This window comes from Pinus tabuliformis, chromosome X (assembly GCF_031772625.1).
Source record: "Pinus tabuliformis cultivar Carrire ecotype Pingquan chromosome X, CPIR1, whole genome shotgun sequence".
Lineage (NCBI taxonomy): Eukaryota > Viridiplantae > Streptophyta > Pinopsida > Pinales > Pinaceae > Pinus > Pinus tabuliformis.
In genome coordinates this window covers 280570257-280588706 of record NC_142308.1, presented here as the reverse complement: position 1 = coordinate 280588706, position 18450 = coordinate 280570257, and positions in this window count along the sequence as shown.

The following is an 18450-nucleotide window of genomic DNA, read 5'->3' as shown; positions in this document are numbered from 1 at the left end:
AAAAAGTACCAAGATTGACATACTTCATATCCTTTTTTGTTCCCAAGTTAATCTGCTCCTGCAATAATGTGGAACTGTGGGTTTTAGCATTAACAGGTCCCCAAAAGTGATTCTACAAGCGATACAACTTTTCCAACGAGACCACACCTTTTGGATGAGATTTCCTTTACTTGCACTAGTTGCTTCCCGCAATGCCTTTTTGTTCTCGTCCTCATCCATTGTTGCATCTTTGAACACATCAACGTTTTCCATGAAGCATAATATTTGTTGGTCATCATCAAAAATGTGTAAATTAGTGATATCATTGGGGATATAAATAATTTCAATGGAAAAACCGTCCCTAAATAGTGAGAACCTAGTAGTGGCATTTGCTAATGAATTCGCAACTATGTTACACATTCTTGGAACATAAATTGTATTAAAAGCTTGGAAATGTAAAACCAGATGCCATACCTCTTGTTGATAGCTTCTAGTATAAGTTGTCACACAATGTATGGTATTGTGGACCTATCGTACGAAAATTTATGAGTCACCTACTACTTTCAGGATCATAACGTTGAGGTCAATATCTCTTTGTAGGCCCAAGATGACTGCTTCATATTCTGCAGTGTTGTTCGTGCACTCAAATTCCAAGCGGCTAGAGATGAAATGCTTTCTCTGTAGTAGGTCTATTAAAATGCTACCAGCTCTAGATCCCTCCTATTTTTTGGAACCACCAAAGTAAAAGGTCCACATACCATATGTACAAGGACTGGGAACTACACTGGTGCGATTATTACTATTGCTAACTCTACAAATGTCCTTTTCATTAGTTAGACTAGGAAGGAGTTCCAACTATGTATTTGGTGGGACTAGCGATGTTTGTGTAATATAGCACCCCAGTTGGGTTTCCAAGAAGCAATTACCGAAGATACGTTCTATGAAATCTACTAGTTCATTCTGGCCATTCAAGGGAGTGACAATATGTTTCATCTATCTTTCTGAATTCACCCAGATCTGATTATTTCGACCCTTATACGAAATCCATAAATGTGACCAGTCTGTATAAAAGTACCCTTGTAGCTTGTTGGACGAGTATCTTCTCAACAACACTCCATATGCTTCCAGAATGTCCATAATCACTATGTTTATACATTGGTGGACTTGCTCGTTAGATGATAAATAGATGATAACATCTCTGAGTTCACCAATTTCATGGACATGAGTTATTTCTAGCTGAATAATTTGTGCATCTGTTTTGTCTGATTTTTCATTGATTTTCTTGGTGACAGATAATGGCATTATGTTCACCGATGCACTGGAATCAACCAAGAAATTGTGTACATTGAAATTAAATATTTCAAAAGTTAACAGGAAAGGAGGGAGAGTGTATTTGCATCCATTGTAAAAGAATTAAGTACAGATTGGAGGTAAATAAAAGATGGACAAGATCCCTTGCCAAAAGAAGAATCATTACCTACGGTAGACTGCCCACATGCACGTAAGAGGATGTCCTGCTCGATCATGATCTTTGTTAGTTCAAACATTGAAATGTTCACACGAACCTTCTTCATGTCATCAACTATGTTGTAATCTACAACGGGAAGGATTGTCAAAGGGTCTGGGAATGTAACTTGGTTTGTGACTTCTGGAATGTCAATATTATTAGTACTACTTATGAAATCACTTTTCATTGTATTAGTGACCAGACTTGCTCTAAGTGTTCTTTGTCGAGCTAATGGGTGGAATGATCATTCTTAACAGTTTTTCTTTGATTTTCTGCTTCATCAACTATGGTATCGTAGCCAGCCCTTGGATTCTCAAATTGTACTGGTTGGTCTGCTTTTGGTTCGGACCATTGTTCAGAGGTTGCTTGTAAGAAATACTCTTTTGGGCTATGAGTATGCAATTGAACATGTTCACTATGTGCCCCACACTCGGAGTCTCTTTCGTTTTAGCAACTTTTGGATTTTCTTCTACAGGCTTAGTCTACTCCTCAACGGTTACCATATCAACAAGATGTGTGGAAAGAATTCTCATGGACTGATTCCACTGTGGTCACGCTTTCACGGAATGAGATTCTTGATTATAGGAGTGATATGATTTGTGCCGATGTTTTCAATATTCAATACAACATTGGACCTCTGCGCAGATTTAGCAGGTTGGTTTTTGCTACTGCGAGAAGTTACAACCCTTCTAAATAGGATTAACCTAGGAGGCTTTCTACTCATGGTAGTTTTGCTTGGCCTTTGTTTCAGTTTTTCCAACTCATTTGAGAGAGTCTTGATAGTACGGGTCAAGCTCTCAAGATCAATAGTCTCTTTCTCTTTGGCCTTACTCACAAAGGCATGAGACCTTTTACCCTTGTCCTTGGAGCCTTTAGTTAACTCATCATATGAAATGACTCCAATCATGTGTAATTCCTTTCCAACCACGTTTTCCTCTTCATAATTTTCAGTCAATGTTTATTTCACAGTGCTCTTTACGAACTGTGGAATGCTAGTTGACAAGGAAGAAGTGTAATAGTCGATGGTGATGGAGTCATGAGGTTTAGTGTTTGCTAAATATTTATTGAGAATGCAGCTAAAATCTGATTAAAATATTTTACCTTTTCCTTTTCCTTCATCTTGGGGTTTTCTGTCTCTTTCAATAACATGATGGGGGTCTTATTGCCAACAAATTTCTCAAGGAAAATTTTCCTAAACCCCCTCCATTTATAGATGGAATTTGGAGGAATACTATTATACAACACACATTAGGGGAATTTTGAGGTCTAATATGGGCCTCCTAAGAAAAATGTACAACCAAAATAAAATTCATAAGAACCAATATGATTCAAGATGATGATGTAAACCATGGGCGATGATTCACCTTTTTTGGAGTAAAAAAGTACAAAGATTAAAAAATAATAAAATAATAAAACTACTTTTTCAACTTGTATTTTCAATTTATCTCCCTAAGGTTTTATTCAAATTTTGAGCAGGAGTACTCACTGAATGAAAAATTTAATTCCCCATCCAAGGAGTAACCATGTTGCATACTTTCGATGGATCCTGCTACACGAAAACTGAGAAATACATGAAAAAATGTGATTGCAATCAATTTTTTCATGTATTTCTCATTTTTTGTGTAGGAAGGTCCATCAAAAGTATGAAACAATGGTACTCCTTATATGGGGAATCAAATTAAGCATCCAATAAGTGTTTCTGCTCAAAATTTGAGTAAACCCATAGGGAGATAAGTTGATAATATGATTTGAAAAAATAGTTTTTTCTTTTTCCCTCTAAAATTTGATGATGTAATATAATATTATTTTATTATTTCCACTATTATTTTATAATTTCCTTATGACGCCCATTTTAGACATAAAAATTTCCGTAATGGATGGTCTACCATATAAGGTACACAAAAATAGTCTACATGCAACATCATCATAGCGTACCTCAAGTGTTTGCAGTAGTAGGTAGAAGTTGTCCAGACAGTCCTCTGCCTTTACTGCCCTGTCAGGGTCATACTTTGATGGGAGATTTTCCGGATGCCTTGGAATCTTGTGTAACACACATGTCAGTGCAAGTGGTCTCTAAGACATCCAATCAAGACCTTGATATTCCATATCCTCTTTGATGTCCTCCCCTTCTCCTTCAGAATCTGATTTGCCTTCATTTTCGTCTTCTTCTTTGCCCAACCCATATAAATTATCATCTTAGAGCACTCTTTTATCACTGTCACCATCGTTGAAGGTTGGAGGCTATTCTGGTTTTTCTATGTTTTCTTTAGAATCTTCTAACTCTTCAAGGGTGGCGAGAACCAACTCTTCAACTATTGAAACCACTATCCCACTAGGGGTGGTTTAGTTCTTCTTCAGAAAATATGGAAGACTTTCTATTCTAGGTATTACTATGATAGCTCTTGTAAAATTTCGAGTGATGGGATGGATGGCCTAGAGATTTTCATATGTGGGTTTGTAAGGCTGTGCAAACTCGGGCTTAGAAGAATTACCAACTTTAGGAATGCATGCAGGGGAGTTACTAGGAATATTACTGCCCTATCCAGAGGAGGTAAGATTGGAGTTTGTGGGGCTATCATCCATAAAACTCTGACTCGCCTCCTTCTAGTGCCAAAAATGTTGATGGTGTTAGAACCACGAACATTCAAGGGATATCTTTGATATCAAGTCCCAAGTAGACCGCACACCGTTTGTTGTAGGAGTATCATTTGGTATAAAGTCTTGGTTTTCGAATCCTTAAATATTTTCCTTTGCTCTAACTGTGAGCAAGAGAGAGGGATGCAATGGTGTCTTCCAAAAGAAAGAAAGTGTGCCTGGTGAGCGTTTAGTTGTATATGCGTCAAGGTTCTTCTACGGTGGAGAGAGGAGAAAAGTGAGACTCTAAGTGAGAGGTAGTACTACCACCCAAGAAGAGACACACATGAACCGGAAGGATCCATCTAACATCCAGCGAAATAGTCCAGAGAGGATGTGACAGTCGTTACAACCAATTAATGAAGAAATATCTCTCTAATATCCTATGGAATAGTCCACAAGGAAGGGACAACAATGACAACCATTACAGCACATTCTCAATAAGGTAAGTACTAAAACAACCAAAATAGTTCAACTATATTAGCACATGTGAAATCAAAGATGACATACAAACATCCACACAATATAATTACAAACATTCATAATCCACGAATGAAGAATGTGTTGGCCTTGAAAGCTTATTTTATTAATTAAAAGTTCGAAGACACTTGTTTACAATGTACATCACTATCTTCAGTAGTGGAGCATTGGAGCCACCCGTTGCTCCTCAAAGAATTGATATATCTCTCTAATGGCTTGCGGGAGGAGCCAAGGTGAAAAGTCCTTTTCTCTTGCAATGAGGGAGTATATATAACCAAGGGTGACTCTTTGACTACCTTGGCAACTGTTTGACTTCCTATGACTTTTCAACTTACATGACTCTTTACATTCCATGTGTGTCCTTTGGACTTCCACTTTACAATAAAATTTGAATACAATATACATGATCCACAATGGTGATTTGGCATATGACCACTCATGACATGACATGACATGACACTACTAACATGCACTGCTTGACGATGTGGCAATGTCAAGCCACTATTTCTGCTGATTGTTAAATGTCTTCTTGAACATGCTTTCTTTTCACCTCCACATGGCTTGGTGATGAGGAATATTCAATGATCTCAAGTCTTGGATAGTATTCACAAAGTAGTGTCCCTTTTCTTTTTCTTGATTGATCAACCTATAAGTTCAGCTACAATAGAGTCTTTAAGCATTCTCCCCTCCTTCCTCTCCCTCTCCATCATCTTTTCATGACATGATAAGGTTCATTTTCATGTAATTCACTCATGACGAGATGACATCAATCTGAAAATCCCCTAGTCTAAGGTTATGCATTCTGATCCACCAAATGAGCCCAGAACAAATGAAAGGCTAGGAATAGGGACTCAGTGAATTTGCAGTACACATTTCCAGCAGTTAGGAGAAAATCTTAAGCCTTAACAATACATAGTGCATAGTTTTGAAATGTTTGAGGGACAAGACTGTGCAGTTTCTAGAGCCAGTGAGATACGCTGAGGGAATCGGCACTAGGAGAGCTGATTGCACAATTTCGAGCAACAATAAAGGTTGGAAAAATAAATAGCTACATAGTTTAAGGGCTCAAGGGATGAGCCTGAGGCTTGAGGATGTGAAATGTGTATTATAAATCGTGCTAGGGACATGACTGCACAATTCTAGAGGTCAAGGTCACGGCTTGGCCACAGAAACTCTGTATTGTAGCAATCATAGGAGGTAGGAAATATGGACTGCATAGTGACAAGAACCAAGGTCATAGCTAGAGGACTATGACTATGCAGTGCATAGCTCAAGAGAGGCCCAGTGAAGCTTGGTTGCTCGGTCGTGAAGTTTTTTTGAAAACTGCTAAGTGTGCGATCAACAAGATCGATGTGAACGATGATGAACATTGACTTTTATCACACAATTAGAATTTTTTTATGACATCAAAACATAGATCATCCGAGCATATAAAAAAATTATCTCCCTCCATGCGACAACTTTACGACAAGTTACGACAAGTGCAATACTTAAGATAGACTTTGGGACGACCGTGATGACACTTGTGCAACCATGCTCAGAACCTTGTTCATGAGTGTGAAAGATGTTCACATAGTTAGAACAACTCATATACACAAATATAGACCCTTGAAACCATCAGAATAGTCTTTTACACATTGTGCGACAGCCAAACATGCCAAAAGACGCTAGTTTATTCCACATGCAAAAGGGAACAAAATAATTCAAGAAAGTTCATGAAATAAGCTTCAGTGTTTGCAACATCCATGTACAAGACCAAGGACTCTAAAATTGAATATAAGCCAAAATTTTGGAGGGTGTTGTAGCAACTAAAACACTCCCTTATAAGCCATTGATTGAGAGGTGAACAACCTCACAAGCGTTTAATAATAAAATTAAATGTTTGTTGGTTTTGACCCTACGGGTTTTCCAGGGTATATTGATGTCTAATGATGTGGATTCCTTGCATGATTTGATTTTTTTAATGTCAAGCATATGATTAACTAATCTATATAAAGGAATCATAAAAATGATGCAACGTTACATCAAAAAGTTTATGTTAATATGTTATAACACTCGTTGTTGATGGTTATGTAACTTACTATTCCTTTACTAAAGTTTCTCTATGTAATAATGAATATTATTTCTAATGGTTAATGAGGAATTGAGAATAGTAATTTGGATAATCACCCATGGGTAAATTGTGTACAAAAATTTTAGCTCCATGCATTTTCATGTGAGGTTACTAGAGGATGTTACATAAACACACTCTCTCTGCCCCCCCACACACACATTATATATATATAGACACACACATATATATATAGATATGGGTGAATGGATGAAGATGGACATCAAAATTTTTATGTTAATATGTTATAACACTCGGTGTTGATGGTTATGTAACTTACTATTCATTTACTAAAGTTTCTCTATGTAATAATGAAGATTATTTCTAATGGTTAATGAGGAATTGAGAATAGTAATTTGGATAATCACCCTTGTTAAATTGTGTACAAAAATTCTAGCTCCATGTATTTTCAGGTGAGGTTACTAGAGGATTTTACATAAACACACTCTCTCTACCCCCCCCCACAAACATTATATATATATATATATATATATATATATATATATATATATGGGTGAATGCATGAAGATGGATTACACTTTGGGGCCAAATGTGGTGACGAAATCTCAAGTTTTTCCTCTTTTATCGAATTGTTGCCCTCATAATTCATATAAGCATTGTGAATTTTGATTCAGAGTAAAATGAGAATATGTGGCAAATTATGTTGTTTTCCTAATGATATTTTTTGTAAAAAAATTTAGTGTCATATAATCTGTCAATTTTCCATTTAATGCAATATATGTCCTTGCAAATTTTCAAAAAACTTAAGAGGTATCCATGTGTTCACATAGCATAACTTAGTCTAAAATGTGTAATTTTTAAAAGATATATATATGAGCATGATATACATGGAGAGAAATAAGTTTTTTATATTAAAAATTTATTTTTTTATGCAAAATTGTATTTTTTTTTATTTTTTGAAGTTGATGAAGTAATATTTCAATTGCATTTTGGAGACACGGGTTCATGTAATATTTTTTTCAACTCTTTGAATAAATTGAAAAACCAAGAGTACATTTTTGAAGAGGACTCGTAAATGAAGATAGTGCTATATTTTGAATTTTTTTTGTTTTGTATATTTTAGGCATTATGTTTAAAAGAAATTAGATGAAAAATATCATATGAATTCAAAAGTGTCAAATTAATACGCCATTGGATAGAGGATTCTTTCATGAATCCAACATGATCAACTTTGCTACTTGAGGTCAAATTATTCCCTGAATCCGCTAGGGTACAAAAAGGGGTTACAAAGAAATCTGTAGAAGGGGTGTTGAAACTATGATTTTTAGGACCTCAAGATCATGATCGAACTTTTCAAATGCTCAATCACGCACTTAAATTAAAAATTCAAATTGCTCAATCAAGCATTAAATAAAACCTCAATTTATTTGTATATGTGTTTAACCATTGACTTGATCAAGCCTTTAAAAGCCTAACCTGCCATTAAAATATAGCTTGGTCAAGCAATAACTCTCAATCAAGACTTTAGCTCGGGTTAGAAAGTGGCTCAATCAAGGGTTTGTTTAAACGCTCGATCGAGCTATTTTTAAGCACCTCAATAGCTCGAATGAGTGCTTAAAAATTGTTTGATCGATTTCATAAAATTGCTCAATAGAGCATCGTTTTTTTACTAAAATGCATCCTCGATTCGCCAAAAAATGTAACCCAACTCAATGATATCACCCATATATATCTATATATATATATATATATATGACTTTAACTTCTTTAAAGTTGATATAAAAGTAAGTTACTTCACATGGACATTAAAATATTTTATTTATGGTAGAGAGTGAGAGTGAAATTTTTTTGCCACATCTCCTTTATATTGGATTTTCATACTTTAAATTAGAACTATCAAAATACTTTTATTCATTTATATGTTCTAATTATAGTTAAAATTGTATTTTTATTTAAATAATATTTTATTTTTATTTTAAAAGGGACACATGCCGATTGAGGAAAAACCTGGCCTTGGTATGTAGAAAGTGCAACACCTAGCAGGAGGATATACGATAACTGGAGAGAGCCGCGATCTAGGGTTTCAGGGCACTGACAAGATGAAAAACCAGGGACATAATATGGCAGGAGTGGCCTTGTGCAGAGGCGTCGATGCTTTGCTCACAGATCACAGCGCCTTACCATGTGGAATCAGAGCCGAAAAGGATGTGGCAATGAGGGTTTTAGACAAGGCTTTGAAGCCTTGAGGCATACGGATTTCAAAGGTCATGATGCGGAACCCCATCTTTTTCATGACGAAGCTTTTGGATGTAGCAAACCAAGTGTAGATGATTGAAAGGAAGTATAGACACATGCTGGTTCTGGAAAATGGAAAGGATAGGGCTATTGGAGCTCCTCAGACATTACGCTACGGCACTATCATTTGTGGCGGATCACACAGGGTCGTCGTGTTTGTGGACAATCGATGGCTCTGGCCAGAGATCTTGGAAGGCAAAACCCCTATGGGTCGTGAGAACAGCTTCTTAGAGAAGCAAATAGAAGAGATGAAGGAGATCATTGCAAGGCTTGATCTTGACTCAAACGGAAGCCTGATGCAATTAGAGCTGGGGTTTCTTCTGAGATCCCTGGGACTGAAGCCCAGTTGCGAACAAGGGCTGGAAAATAGCATGGAACTAAAGAGCCCGATTGATCTCGCAGTAAAAATAGAGGTCACGAATAATCAGGGGTAGCTACTGGCACAGCTCCGCTCCTTAGTCAGGGATGGTAATGGCTACATTATAGCAGCGAAGCACACGCAGTCAATGGACAAAATGGTCCATACCCTATTTTTTTGAGAGATCTCTGAGATTTTTGCCGAGGAGGATATGGGTGGAAATGGGAAAATAAGCTTTTTAAAACTCACTGCCACTGACACTTGTTTTGGCCGATTACTACAAAGTATATTTGATGTGGAGCACATCTAGCAAAAACCCAAAGACTGAAACAACAGTGAATCGAGGACTAGGTCTCATACGAGGCTCAGGGCAAGGCCGAGGGGATCCTCTCCCATTGGCAGCTGAGGAGCATAAAATCGTGAGTAACGAAGGAAGTTACACCTCTTTGCGAAGGTTGTTCAAGACTCTCAGAAAATCAGCCAAAACCACCAAGATGCTGGAGGAGTAACCACAGACTACAGAGCATTATGGAGACAGAGAATCTGCACGATCATGCATGAACCAGAAGTACACAGAACCCCCCTTCGTTGTAAATTCTAATCGCTTCCAAGTTTTTATCAAAACTACTTTGATTTGGGTCCATGCAATAGACAGTGTTATGATTCTGAAGAACATCATTGCCCATCATATCAGCTACCCGGATGGACAACAACATCTGCTATTTGGGGGCAGAACACTGAAGGATTATAGATCCATCATGGATTACAACATTATGCGAGGTGGCGTAGCAATATGCAGCTCAACAAAACAAACAGAAGGAGGCAGTGGGACAAGCACAAAAACAAAAAACAACACAGAGCCACAACAACAGCATAGAAATGAAGGAATATCTTCCAAGAATGTTTTACAAGGGGGAAAATCTTCTACAGTAGCTCCAAAGTAGGTTGGAACAAAACCCAGTCCACACATAGTGAAGCAACTGAACTATACACCAAAACTAAAAATAGATATACCGGAAACATATGAGATATGCAATAATTATGAATCGCAAGCCATCATTTGTCGTTTTAACGGATTTTGGCCAAAACTGTTTGAACTATTCCATTGGATTTTCACAAAATGGACTCTAGATTGTGAGATTCATCTCTGCTCCAAAGGGTTTTTCATAGTCAAATTCCAATCAACAGAGATAAGAGACATAGTGATACAGGAAGGACCTTGGTTCTAGGGATCTTCGGGCCTCTTCATCACACCATGGTTCCCAGAATTCGATGCCAATACCATGGTTGTTTCTAGGATGCCAGTTTGGGTACGTCTACATAATCTCCCAATACACTTCTGGGACCACAAAGTTCTTGCATGTATAGGCAATACCATTGGCAGATATATTAAAATGGACACACAAAGAGTGGAGGAAAGAATTTTTACATTCACACGCATCTGTGTGGAAGTTGATCTTAGTAAGGGCTTAGCGGATCACATACAGCTGAAGCACAAACAACGAAGCTGGACACAGACAATAGACTATGAAAACACAACATTTAGGTGCAGAATATGTCAGCAAACAGGACATCTTCAAAATATGTACCCAAAATACAAAAAAGAAATCCGAAGGAAGAAGAAAACCGGAAAACACCAAAAGGGTTGGAATTTCCCCCCACCAAATCCTAAAGAAGAGGAGGAATTTGAGGTGGAAGAGCCCATCCCAAATGAGAACAATCAAGTAGAAACCCAAGAGACATCTCCACAAGCACCTATGGAATCACAACCAGAAAAGAATTCAGATACAATGGAAAAGAGTGGAACCAAAAGGCTACATGCATTAGACACCTCTGATTCTGACAAGGAAAATCCCCAACCAGGTGCTGAAAATCCACTTCAACTTGTTCCCACGATACCATCTCAAGGGGAGTGGTGCAAGGTTGAGAAGAAAAAGGGGAGGAAAACATGATTTCCCCCCATATTGTTATATCAGTGCTCCCTCTATGGAACACATGTTTTAGTTTTCATTTATTTGTATATCTACATACTGACAGGCTATATTCACCTCACATTTGCATATGAAATGGCATCTACAAAATGTAATTTTCAAACTTTAATGGAAATTACTATTTTTCCTAGGGGAGAAAAGGGACACATGCCAACTCCATGTTAAACATGGAAGAAATCACACATCGCTCTCACATTGGGCTATAAAATTTGCATCTCAACACAATCAACAATAAATTGAGTGACATAGTGAGGTTGGTATTATTTATATTTTATAATGTTTTTACTTTAAAACTAACTAAACATTCATTTTTATTTTTTATTATAGCGAAGATTTGTGAAAGAATATTTATTTTTTTAAGAAGGACATATGTAAAATCCACATTAAGCATGAATGAAATCACACATCACCCCCATACTCAACTGTAGAATGCTCCTCTCGACCCAACCACCTTTCTTGATTCAATTATGCTAATAATATCACGTTCCTTATTTCAATCCCTCATAAAGTTTGCTTGACATGATCTGTAAACTAATTATTGTTTCCCCTTATTAGAAAGGACTAAAAATATTATTGTAAATTAAGTGGATGGTAGGAATTTAACCTCCATAGAATATTTTGGATGCTATCATCAAGATAGGTGGATGGTTTGAATTTGGTCTCCATATAATATTTTGGATGTTATCATTAGGATTGTGAGAAACATGGTCAATCTTGGACACCCACAAAGGTGGTGTCCCCCAACACTAACCAATTGGTGGATATCTCATGGCTTAAATCAATGGTTTAGATTTATCTCCAAGGTAGTTATGATATTTTTACCCTTTTGTTTAAATTTAATAATCAAAAGTTATGTAATATGAACAAACATCGTATGAAGTAAGTTATGATTTTTTTTGGCATGTGATATTGATAAGTCATGGTATTGAACCATAGTATTTTAACAAAGCATATTTACAGAAGAAAAAAAAATCTCCATGGTAAAGTGGGGTAAATATTCATGGTTAAAAATTTTGTTCAATGTATTTCAAAATTATATATGGTTAACTTATATATTAATCGTTTTTATAAACATGTGGATAGAAATGTCTATATGGGAATAAGGCTTCCATGATTTTAATTTAATTATCAATTATTATTAGTTGGATGGCATCTATTTAACCTTGATAGAATATTCTTAGTAATATACACAAATCAATGGTTGAGATATATTTCAAAATAGTTATGCATCCTCTTTCCTTTTAATTAAATTCATTAAATAAAAAAATTGTCATATGAGCAAGTGTCATATGCATGTGGTATTGATAAGACATGGTATTGGCCCATGGTAATGTAACAAAGCCTATTTACAAATTAAGAATCTTCATGATAAAGTTTGGTTGAGTTTCTGTGATTAATCTTATTAGATGTTTTTTTAACATATGCATGTTTAACTTATATATTAATTATTTATATCATTAATATTATTATTATTATTTTGTATAAAGTTATAATTTAGTTAATTCATATGATTTTTCTATTTTTAGAGGCTTGAGATGTTTGATTAAGTAAATGTTTTGATTCTTATTACGGATTTAAGCTTATAGGCAGTTAATAGCCATTTAATTTATATGATTGGGCTAGTTAATATTAATTTAAAATAAAGTTATAATTTAATCATTTTTTATAAAGAATTTAATTTTAGAAATGTGAGATGTAATATGAATTGGTTTGATGCTTATTATGGATTCATGTCTATTGGACTTTACCAACCATTTCATTTACATGGTCGGACTAGTTGCTATTCCTTTATAATATTGATATTATTCGATATTTTATTTCTTACTAACCATGCATATATGCCTCAACACACTTGGAAATATATTATTAACTTTAGCCAAAGACTTTCATTGTTGCCATTTATCTTTTACTTTGAACTCGTTAACTTTTAAATTATCCATGTTGTGTGCATCATTAACTAATCACAGATAAGTCATTATGTTGATAGGCATGTCTATTTTGGAATAGGGTTTCCAAAATGTAATTTAATTTTTAATAATTAATAGGATAACCTCGATGGAATATTCTAGACTATTCTTAGTATTATACACAAATCAAAGGTTTAGATTTATCTTGAAAGTAGTTATGCCTTTATTAAACTTTTAATTAAATTGATTAATAAGAAAATGTCATAGAAACAAGTATCATATGAAGTGGGTTATGGTTTTTGGTCATGTGATTTTGATAAATTGTGGTATTGGCCCATTGTATTTAACAAGACCTATTTCTGATTAAGAATCTTAATTGTAAAGTCTGAATAAATCTGTATGGTTAAGAGTTGTTGGACACCTAATCCGCTAAGGGTTTGTGTGAAATGCAAACAGTCACTTGAGTCTAAGAGAGAATTTGGTATGTGAAGACCAAGAGTCACAAGGAAATGTATAAATCTACATTATTGGGAATAATAAATGCAATGGATGTTTTCTCCTATCTGTTGTATTCTCCATGTGTGTGTTTAACATGGTATCAGAACAGGCAAATTCTAGACATTCTCCATTTTAAGCCACTAAGTTTTGTGGCCTTTCTGTGCATGTTAGACCTACACCTCTACCCATAATCTCTAAATAGAAAAAAAATGCATCCAGACATGAAAATTCAAATGTTTTCTCTTTTTTGAAAACACTAAGGTTCCATTGATACACTGACACTGTGTTTATGCCTACCTTAATTTCCTATAAACACAACACCATTTCTGCAATAGCTTCCATAATATATACACTTGAATCTATCATAATGTCTACATAGTAGTTTTTTGTCGTAACACTCAAGCCAAATAACCCCATCAAACCCCTATTCCAATCCACATATTGCTTTCTTGTTTTTCACACATTTCCAATGTGGTGAAAAATCTCTGTTACGCTTTGATTCATAGTTACAGTGTGTAGAATACTCTACTTCCTCTACATTGAGTACTGTATGTATGTTGATCCCCATATGTATTGAAATATTTTCATTAAATCTCTACTCTGAGTTAGGATGTTCATGTGGACATACAAAATGTTGAATGTCATGGACTATATTGAATATCAAAATAGTGTTTTGATTAAAGTCTTGTTTGTATGCTGGTTGTGAGAGACAGATTTTGAAGTTGGCTTGTTACACCCAGTAAGCCAACGAAAATGGATAACGCAATCATTTTCTCCTTATTTCCTCAAGTTTTTTAGGCAACTCAAGCCACTACACCGAAGTCTAATGCATGATACGAGGAGCAGTGTGTCCTGATTTTCCTTTAGCAGGGTTTGCTGAGTTGAATCGTGGTCCAACATTCACTCTCTGGCCACACATGAAATGAAAAGATATGAAGGATAATCGTTAGTTAATTTTGTGTTAAATATACGTGGATCCTACAAATGTTTGGTTGACTATCATATGGTTCATTGTTTCTTGACTTAACACACATGGAATGTAAACAGATGTGAAGGATAATCATGAGTTAAGTTGAGGAAATCAAGCAAAAGATCTAGGAGCTACTACAAAAAGGGAACATTTGACCAAGTTACTCACCCTACGACAGCCCAATTTTCCTCATATGGAATAAGGATGGGACCTGGAGACGCTGCATTGATTATCGAGCTCTAAACAAAATCATAGTTAACAACAAATACTTGATTCCATGGATTGATGACCTTCTTCAATAGCTGAAGGGGGACAAGTTGTCTAGCAATATTGATTTTAATTTCATCTATCATCAAGTTCTAATAGAACCTGTTGTAGCATCCATCATCATTTGAATTTCATTATTCAATATTATCACAAAAAAAAATAAAAAATCAAAATATTATGTTTAAAAATCAAAAGAGAGTTTGAAAGTCTGAAAGCAGTGATTTAAGTTATACTATCGGTGGCATTCAAATGCAATATAAGGTGGGGCCCGACCCATATACTAAAGTTTGACCAATATTACGAAATATAAACAAGCAGTGGTTTAAGAGGAAAGTAATGTGCTCTGCGGGGGAATAGCGAGCACGAGTTATAACTCAGGCTCAACCACCACAGTTGACCATGACGTCGAGGTAGTTGACTAAGATCTACGGCCTGAGATCGCTGTGGGGGTTCAAGCCTGATGAACCTCCCGTACACTCCCTACCCCTGCAGTAGGCCACCCTCATCGTTTCACTCCACCTCGTCTCCTCCACGTCATCTACCACTCTTATTCGTTACCTTCCACCTCACCAACCATAAGCCGTCACCTCATCTGCCACTCCATTAATTAGTTACATTAATTACAAGGTTTCCCTCCATTTTGCTTACCATATATATAAAAGAAAAGTAAAACCCCATTGCATTAGTCTTTTGTTTTTAGTACTAAGCAACCTCACATACAGTTCAGCATTCTGAGTGAGCAACCGTCCCAGCAATTGCCATCAGCAACTATCACCAGCAACTGTCTTCTACAGACACCATGGCCAAACATGTAAGTTCTTCCTTAGTCATCCATACCCCATTAATGGATGTTGAACGTGATATTTCTGATACCCTCTGCACAATTAAGCATCTTTCACTGTATCAAGAAGTCATTCTGAACCATAAAAAGCCCCCTATATTCATGGAAATGGTTAGGTCGGGTGATTTAGCTGCTTTTGTTCCAAGGACTGATTTATTCCCTAAATTTATTACATGGTTAGCATCAGTAATGTACCCCAAGAAGTGTTTTTTAATGAATCAGTCAGGGGGAGTGTTTTTCATGTAACTTCACAATTAATTCACCAAGCTTTGAGTTACCTTGTATCGGGAACTTACACCACCTTTATTGAAGAATCTTTGGCTTCATATTATGATAACCTATCCCCCGAGGAGTCTTCTCATGTTACCTCTTTCTTGGCTCCTAAATCTGGTCAATTCTCTCTGGATGGAAATTGGTTCTTTTTAGACATTTTTTCAATTGATATAAGGCCCGTCTTGCAAGTAATTTCTAAGGTTCTAGGAAAAGAAGATTCCAAGCAGGTTGATAAAGTAGTGCTTGGATTTTTCTCTTTAATCATGAAGGCAGAGGTAATACTAGATATTCCAGCATTCTGGGTGGATACTATCAATACCCAATTCATGACTTTGCTTCTTACTAGGTCCTTCAAGTTTCCTTCAGTTATTACTTATCTATTTTTGTACCAGAATGTTATGAAACTAGCTCACAAAAAGATAGAAAAGATAGATGAACACTTAGAAATAAGCCTCTTCGAGGGGACAACCTCCTTTACATTACACAAATGAACAATTCTTGGATGATACAAATGAAAAGACCTCATTTCTATATATATGAGTCTAAGGGGTCATAATATAATCAGAGCCGACATAAAAATAATAATGTAAGGGCACAATAATAACAATAGTGGGCTTTTATGGGGCTCAATAATAACAATATGGGGACTACATGGGCACAAAAATATAATAAGAGGGTTGTACTGATAACAATAAGGGGTTACACTAGTAGTATAGGGACCTAACATGCCCTCTCCTTCAAAAAGTGTTGTCCTCAACACTTGAGTAGTTCTTAATGTTTCTGTATAAAATTTCTCATCCTTCCATGTGGAATCTTTAGCCGGTAAGTTCTTCCACTTGATGAGATACTCTGAAATTGATTGATATCATAGCTGTCGACTTCTCAGTTCTGTGAATGCTTTAGGTTCCTATATGATTTTTCCTTCCTTGTCAAGTTCTGGCAATATTGTTGGAACTGGGATCTTTGATATGTTCAATTTCACTCCTTTTGGCATATGGATATCTATAAGTCCTGATGTTTGGAGGAAGACTTCTTGGAATCAAATTAATAGCATGGTCATGATCATGAATACATGGGAGACCTTTGGGAGTCTCAAATACCTTGGAATGATTGTCCAAGACTTTTTGGAGATCTGGAGAAATAGATGATTTCGATGTGGGAACCATTAGTGAACATAATTGTGCAATTATGCCTTGTTGTTCTTTCTTTAGAAGCTTTGTCATTCCGTTAGAGCTGATTATATTTCCTGGTTTCCCTGTGATACCCCTTAATTCAACTTCCTTTCCTTTCGAAGAAAATTTCATGAAAAGTTCTTGAAAATTAAAAGCTATTGTACCCAAGGATTGTAGCCATTGGACTCCTAGTATAACATCAGTACCACACATTGGAACAGAAAGCATTGGGATATTCAATACATCTTCTCCCATGGATAGCTTGATATTATGGCACTTTCCAGAGCAATTTATGGTTCCTCCACTTACAACCGTCACTTGACACTCTGGTGCTGGATATAGGAAGAAATTCAATTCCCTGGCTATCTTACAATGGATAAAATTATGGGTACTACCCGAATCAATCAACACTAATACCTTTCTCTTTTTGATATGTACTTCTATCTTTATAGTTTGAGGAGTGGTAATTCCAGCCAATCCATTACAAGATATGGTCGGATTCATTTCCTCTTTCTCTGGGGTTGGTTCCTGGTGAGTATCCTTTTCTTTTGATGTTTCTTGATATATTTCTTCTTGATATTTCACTACTTGAACCTTCTTCTTCTTGATATGTCCTTCTATCTTGAGAGTTTTAGGAGTGGTAATTCCTGCCATTGCAATACAAGATATGGTCTGATTCATTTGTTCTTTCTCTAGGGATGGTTCCCGATATATATCCTCTTCTTTTAACGTTTCTTGATCCTATTCGTCATTAGGAGGCCTTTCTTGTAGCAACTTTGTCCCACCTTCCTTCAAACCTTCCATGTCTTTCTTCAAATATTCCATTCCTTTCTTCCAATATGCTTTCATATCATTGATATCAGCTTCCATGGCATAGATAAAACTATTTATCTTTTACTTCTCTAGAATATCATTTACCCTTATATTCAATTTTTGAAAGCCCTCAATTTTCTCTGCCATTGAACGCTTTTGTTTGAGATTTATCAATTGGCTAAAGAAGGTGTTGCTCTTGGTATCCTCATAATGTGCTATCATTTCCTCCGTGAAAATTGACCATGTGACAAGTGGTTTGTGAGAACAAAGCCCTTTATACCATAAAAGTTGATTAGGTTCTAAATAATTAGATGCAATACGTACCTTTTGTAACAGTGGTACACCATGTAGATCAAAATATTTCTCCATCTGTAGTATCCAATTTACCGGATCC